The sequence below is a fragment of the Chenopodium quinoa genome, unplaced genomic scaffold (assembly GCF_001683475.1).
Source record: "Chenopodium quinoa cultivar QQ74 unplaced genomic scaffold, ASM168347v1, whole genome shotgun sequence".
Classification (NCBI taxonomy): domain Eukaryota; kingdom Viridiplantae; phylum Streptophyta; class Magnoliopsida; order Caryophyllales; family Amaranthaceae; genus Chenopodium; species Chenopodium quinoa.
The window spans coordinates 2,903,235-2,910,507 of record NW_018744704.1 but is presented as its reverse complement, the minus strand read 5'-3'; positions in this window follow the sequence as shown (position 1 = coordinate 2,910,507).

The following is a 7,273-nucleotide window of genomic DNA, read 5'->3' as shown; positions in this document are numbered from 1 at the left end:
CACCCAAAAAGATTTTGAGGAGGTCTTGCCTTCTTCTTCTTCTTCTTCTTCTTCTTCTTCTTCTTCTTCTTTTTCTTCTTCTTCTTCTTCTTCTTCTTCTTCTTCTTCTTCTTCTTCTGATTTTTCTTCTTTCTTTTGGCATCTCCCTCCTCACTTGCGTGCAATAATCTTGTTGCACGTCCTCCTCCCGTCATTTGCCTACCGTTTATCCTATGAAATGTTTAGTAGTGCATTTGACAAGCTTTTGAGATCGTTGAATTATTATTTCCTAGAGCGGTCTCGCTTGGACGTTAAACAAGCCTTTCTCGGGAAGTAACCCGTGTTTTATTGCTTTCTTTTTCTTTCTTTTTGTATAGTTTTTGTCTCATGGACGTGTTTGTGTTTCTTGCTAGGTACACAGCTCGATATACTCTTGTGCGTTTGCTTGGGTCAAGAATCAAGGAAGTTCTACCCCTTTTTTCCTAGCGTGTGGATTTCAAGACATAATTTTGGAGATTGTGGCTCATATGTAAATATTTCGGGTCTTTTTGAATGCTTTTGCAATATTTTCTCAAATCCGGTAATATCCTTTCTTTTCCCTCTCTCTAACTTTTTGTGGCTTGGTTGGTGGACATGTGTTGGTTTGTTGGATTGATTTCTTTCTTTTCCCCTTCCATAGATTTTATGATTTATGATTTGAGGGTATTGTCTCATTCAAGCTTGGGGGAGGGTATTCTATCATGCTTGGGTAGAATGTTGGTCCATTTTTGCCATGCACTTGAGTATATGCATTTCCATGTGTTTTCTTATTTTTTGAAAATTCCAAATAGATTTTCGTTTCTATCAAGGAAAATTTGCAATATGTTTTCTTTTGTTCTTGTTTTGGACATAATACTTTTGGATTTGTGTTCTTGAATGCTTTTATTCCTAAATAGTAATGGTTTGCACGCTTTGAGATATCTTGGGTTGTTTCTAGGATAGAGTATGCTAAGGTAGTATGTTAAGAACTTTGGAACCTTAAAGCCCTAGTCTACTTGCTTGTGGTAAGAAGGTGTTGCTCTCTATAGTGAATTCGAAGCCAATAGTGAGTTTTTGCTACAACCATTTGAGGTTTCATTTCTCTAGACTTCTACCTATTTTGCATGAGTGGCACATTGATCCTTGACTATTGCTTACTTTATCTAGAACTTGACTTTTATCTCCCGAGATCGCGACCGAACCATTTAGGAAGGACAAAGGCATTTTTTCGGGGTGGTTATTTTTGCTTTTCTAGGTTTCGATTTTATATTTTTGGTTTTGGGTTTACATTTGCCTCCTTGCTAACCATTTGAGCCTTATACCTTCTTTTCAAGCCATATTACTAGACTTCATACCATTTGTTTCATTCTTTTCATATTTGGTTTTGTGAAGCTAGTGGTGATGAGTTTGTTTGGTGATTATAAGTGCAATAGTTTGAAGTTATGAGCTCATTATGTATAGAAAATATTTATTGTGTATAAGTTTGTGAATAAAAGCAAATGTAAAGTTGAAAAAGTCGTCCATAGTTAAAAGAGGCGAGGACAAAGCAATAAAGTGAAAAAAAAAAAATGAAAAGCACAAAAATATTTTAATGTAGTTATGATTTCCCTAGTTTAGAGCATTGAGGACAATGCTCCATTTAAGCTTGGGGGAAGCGTGTCTACGCTTTTTGTATATATGTTCGTGATTTTGCTTTGAATAAGATTAGGGGTGTTGGTATTTTTGTTTGAGTTTTGGTGATATCTTGGTTATGGTGTTGAGAGTTGGTCATTCTTATGCTTCATAATTAGGTATACCACTAATTTTCAAATTTTTTTTAGCCTACCTTTACGCTTTTTGTCCATACGTTACAACCCTTCAAAGACCTTTTGACCTTTGTGGTCGAGTCACAAGTCGGTGGAGGGAGATGGGAGTCAAGCTTATGGAGCGGTTTGCATAGTCAAGATGTCGAGTAGCCCTAAAATCTCTTCTTTTCTTGTTCCTTATAGGAATCATTGAGATGCTCACTAGAGGTAGATTTGAAACTAGTAGGGAGAACGCGGTAAGATCGTTTGGGACGAAAGGTGAATTGAGTTCTATAGTTCTCTATGCTTAGCATTTCTTATGTTTCAATCAACCTTGGATATCTTGTAACGTGCAACCCTTTACTTATTTAGAAGTTTGACATTCATTTGTGCTTGTTCATTAGCAAAAGTCCATTCATGAACATTTGTTTTCTTTCCTTTTCTTTTGATTTCCTTTTTATATTTTGCCTTGTTTTGCTTGGTTTTTGACAAGAGTTGTGGGTTAAACTCTTAGGAAACCTTCATGAGAGCACACTCATCCTCTAGAGCGATCTAGGGGTTTAAAGGGCTTGTGTTTAGTTGCTAAAATTGACCGTGATTCCTACAAAAGTGAGTTAGTGTACATTCTCGTCTCCTTTAGTGTGCTAGTCTTGCTTGAATAAATCTTTCTCCTTTTCTCTTTTGTTTTTGTCTTGCTCGAGGACGAGTAAGAGTTAAGCTTAGGGGAATTTGATAAGTGTCATTTATGACACATTTTAGGGTGTTTTTCTCCCTTAGTTTTAGGTTTATTTTGGTGTTTATTTGTTATTTCTTGTACGTTTAGTCTTGTTTTAGTTAATATTGTCTTATTTTATATTTTTAGTCCTTAGTTGTGAATAATGCACTTTTTGCTCGATTTCTAGTTTGATTTGCGTGCTTTGCTATGTGATCTTTCACTCTTTTCTCTCTTGGTCTATTTGTCTAGGTACTTGGCACGTTCCTCAATTTTGATGACTCGAGAGAAGGTCGAAAAATTACATTAGAAGTAGCCTAGAAGCTAAAAAGGAGCAAAGAACCAAGCAAGAGGAAAAGGAGCAAAGAACGAAGCAAGCACAAGCAGCAGCGCAACCACCATGGCGCGGCATCAAGCACCGTGGCTTGGCAGACAGAGTCGTGTCGCAACGACCAGCGTCGTGTCGCGTCTGGCGCTGTGGCGTGGCAGCGCTGTTTTGCCCACCGCAGGCGTGGTTTCAGCCCCCGCGAGCGCGGCCCTGTAAGGGTCGATGAAGCCTACATCCAGAAGTTTTTTGACTTCAGTAGTGATTTCACGGTTCTTCTTAGCGGTGTGATTCCGCTTCTTTTGCTTGACAAGCCGACAACTTGGGTCGACTTTCAGCTTATGAGAGATGAGATTCGAGTCAATCTCAGGCATGTCGGTAGCTGAGAAGGCAAACACGTCTTGGTTGTCCCGAAACAGTTGGATAAGCTCAACTCGGATACTCGGATAAGTCCGAGCCCACTGCTTATAAGTTTTTCTGTGTCTCCTTCGGTCAACTCGATTGACTCAGTCTGTGGTCCAGCTCCATTGCTTTGGAACCGGACTCTTTGTTAACCAGCCTGTTATCGATGTCTGCTGGTTTTCCAGACTTCGGATGGGTTGCTGAGTCTGCTGCTTCAGACGATGTCTTAGCCTTTCCTCCTATTGTTTTTCTTTGGGGGTGGTCCTTTGGGCCGAAGCACTTAAGCCTTTCTGCTTCTTAGTGCTTCGGTCTTTTTCTTTTACTTTCTCATCTCCGTTTACATCCTCTTAGTGATCCTTAGAGGGTTTGACGAGGTTGTAATTACATTTTTGGGCAGCCTCTTGGCTCCCTTGGATCTTTTTGGTGAAGCCTTCATCTGATACATATATCATCAGTTGATGATATGTGGAGATGAATCCTTGGATCTGATGGATCATGGGTCTTCCCATGATTACATTGTAGAGCAATGGGACATCAATGACCAAGAATTCGGCCATGATGTTCCTTGCTGCTCGGTCTTGGCCGATGGTCACAGGAGAGTGATTTTTCCATCAGGGTAAGCAGAAGAACCGTTGAATCCAGTGACTGGGTAGGGCACCAGACTCGAGTCCTTGGTCTGAAGCTTCAGGCGGTCGTACGCATCTCAAAATAGGGTGTTTGCTGCGCTACAACCGTCTACGAGGGTTCGCCAAACATTGTGGTTGGCTATCCCCGTGATAATAACAGTGGGTCCTCATGGGGGTACGCTATCCCCCGACAGTCTTCGGCTTGAACGTGATGTTCGACACCGGAGATTTAGGACCTCAAATTGAGGCATAGTTGACTTGGCGAGTTAAACTTGAAAGGAATGGTGTCCTTCCAACAAGTGTATTATTCCGATAGAGGGTTCAGAATTATCAGAGAGCTGATTCTTCAGTAAGGTCAAGTGATCGGAATGCCTAGGTGGAGGCCGCTTCCGATCAGTGATAATGATGTCACAGCTTAATCTTAACTGAACCCTTCGGGTCGAACCCAATCGAACAACCGATCCAAGACGATGAATCAATCCGAAGGATTTAATAAGTCGTTGGTGTTTTACGAACAAAGACGTCGGATATCGAGCCTAGGGCGTCGAGATCGAGCGTCGCAAGTCGAGACGAATTTAGAATTCGACGAGACGTGAAATCAATCAACCCAAGTCCGAGTTAGTCCGTAGCCCCGCATTTGGCCTAGCCATGCGTGGGCTAGGCTAACTTGAGCCGGAGTGCCTATCGCAAGCCTAGCATGCATCGCAAGGCTAGGCCCTTGCTAGCATGCTAGGCGCTAGCTCACAGCCCACCTAGCAGCCATCGCAAGGCTAGACCTTGCTGGCTGGCTAGGCGCTAGTGCACAGCGTGCCTAGCAGACATCGCAAGGCTGGGCCTTGCTGGTTGGCTGGGCGCTGGCGCTCAGCATAGCCCAGCACCCCTCGCAAGCATCGCAGCCATGCGTGCTTGCTTGGCGTGCTGGCAGCCTGGCCTCGCAGCCTTCGTAGCACCAGCCCAAGCATCATCGCATGGCCTAGGCTATGCGTGTGTGGGTGTGCGTGTGCTAGGCATCGCAGCACGCACCATCGCAAGCCTAGGCTGTGCGTGTGTGCGTGTGCGTGCTGGGCAGCAAGGCACCACGCACCAAGCAGCGCCTAGCTGGGCTGCGTGCGTGTGCCATGGCTAGTGTTAGCACAAGGCATGCGTGGCTCGCTAGCAGCACACATGCCATAGCTGGGCTATGCGAGGCACCCCAAGCAGCAGCTAGCATCACTGCTAGGCAGTGCTAGGTAGCGCCCAGCTCACGCATCATGGCAGCAGCAGCCCGCATCATGTGCGTGGCTTGCTGGCTGGGCATGTGCGCATGTTGGCTGGCTTGCTAGCACATCCATGCTGCTAGGGGCCGGCAAGGCAGCCTGGGCAGCCATGGCTGGCCAGCAGCCAGCTGTCCCAGCCACCCTTTTGCTAGGATGGTGGGGACCACTTGCATGTTGGCTTAGAGGGAGGGATTGCTAATGGTCCCCCCCCCCCCCCCCCGTTCTTGGTTGGTTAGTAAGTGGGAGAAATGAGTTGGTCCCCCCCCCCCTTGGGGTGGTCCTCATTTTCCCTCTTTTTCCTTATGCCACTTGTTGCTTTATGATTGATTTGCACAAAATGAAATTCTCCCACGTTGATCATGAATGGGGAATTCAAGGTTCAATTCCCTATAAATACCAAGATTTTGGCATTTGGGAAGAACACTTGAGTTGAGCTAAAAGGGCATCTCCTTGGATAAGTGAGAAAACCCTAAGTTCGTAAAACTCTAGTTTTCTTGGTCGGGTCTCGACTAACCTTCGAGACTTGGACCGATCAGGTCGGGTTCGTGGGTACGAGCCGTCGGAGACCTTGCATTTGCGGGGTTCAAGTAAGAGCTCGGTTTACGAGCGAAGCGCGCGTCAAGGGTAAGAATGTCTTTTCTTTCTCTCTTTAATTTATTGTTTAATTAGTGATTGCATGCTTAGTTGCCTAAATTAGTGGGTGGGTCTTGGGCGGGTTTCTCTTCCGCGTAGAGTCGGACTCTACGAAACCCAACAAAACTCCTTAGGTGGCTCTTGCGAGCATTGCGGGAGCTCATCCCCTCTGAGATGACAAGGATGTCAGGATTTTCTTTATTCCACGGCTTGTCTTTCTTCCTGTTATAATCAAGCTGGAGTTGAGTATCTTGCTCGACTTTCTTCTCCTCGCGACGGTCCACGAGGTATTTCTTCAGGTATCCCCTTTGGACCAAATCTTCAATCTGATCCTTCAGCTGCATACACTCCTCGGTGTTATATCCATGAGCGTCATGGAATTCACACCACTTGTCTTTGTTTTTGCTTTGGTTCCACGATGGTGGTGCCCTCGGCTTTTTCAACTTTTCGTTGTTCTTCGTTATGCTATAAATTTTAGCACACGGAAGGGCGAGAGGAGTGTAAGATCCGTACTTCCCCAAGAATGAGGTTTTCTCTTTTTTCGGCTCAGGTGCCGAAGAAGGTTCTGAGGCTTTGGCCTTCCCTTTCTTCTGGCTCTAGCCTTTGCGCTGATGTCCCTTTGCTATGCCAGTCCCCGGTTGGGGTTGGGACTTGGTGTTATTCCACTCCTCGGCTATAATGCATTTATCGGAAGTGTCGAGGGCTTACTTCAAGGTCTGAGGGGTATGCATGACCATAAAGTCGAGAAACTTCCCAGCTTGCAGCCCGTTCGGCAGCGAAAAAAACGGTTAGCCCTTGGTCCAGATTTGTGATTCTGGAGGACTCGTTGCTGAACCGGGTCAAGTAGTCTCAGAGACTCTCTTCGTCTCCTTGTTGAAGGCTCATGAGCTCAGCAGTGGTTTTCTCTCGGCGATTTGCTGTAAATAATTTGCTCTTGAATTTGTGGGAGAGGTCCTCCCATCCGGTGATTGACCCCTCTTCTACCCCGTTGGTAATCCAAGCTTCTGCTACTCCCTTTAGAATTGTAGGAAAGTACTTGCACCAGGTTGCTTCGGATAGGGGGTTCAGGTACATGTGCCCCTCGTAGGAGGCTATATGCTCCTTCTGATCTGAAGTCCCGTCATAAGTAATGTGGGCGAGGATCTTCACCATTGGCACTTTTTCTTCCAGGATCCACGGAAAAAATGGAGACTTGGAAGGCGTCATTACTGCCTTTCCTATGGTCCTAGCCGTAGGGACCTCGCTTCCCCCTCTCTGGGAGGTGGAAGTGGTTTTCGTCCTCGGCTGAGACTGTGAAGGGTAGTGCTGACTCTCATGAAGGAACGTCAGGCGGCTGTGAATGCTCACCTCCCTTGAGCTTATATATTCGTGAACGTTTCGGCGAACAGTTTTGGTTCGCGCGGACGCGGTGTTACTGCTCTTGAAGCTTCGGTCTTCATGTTCCTAGAAGAACTAGGGGGTTTTTCTTTCTTTCCCGCTCAGTCCTCCAAGTATCCTCTTCCCAATGCTCCCCAAGTTCTTTGTGAGATGCAGTTCGT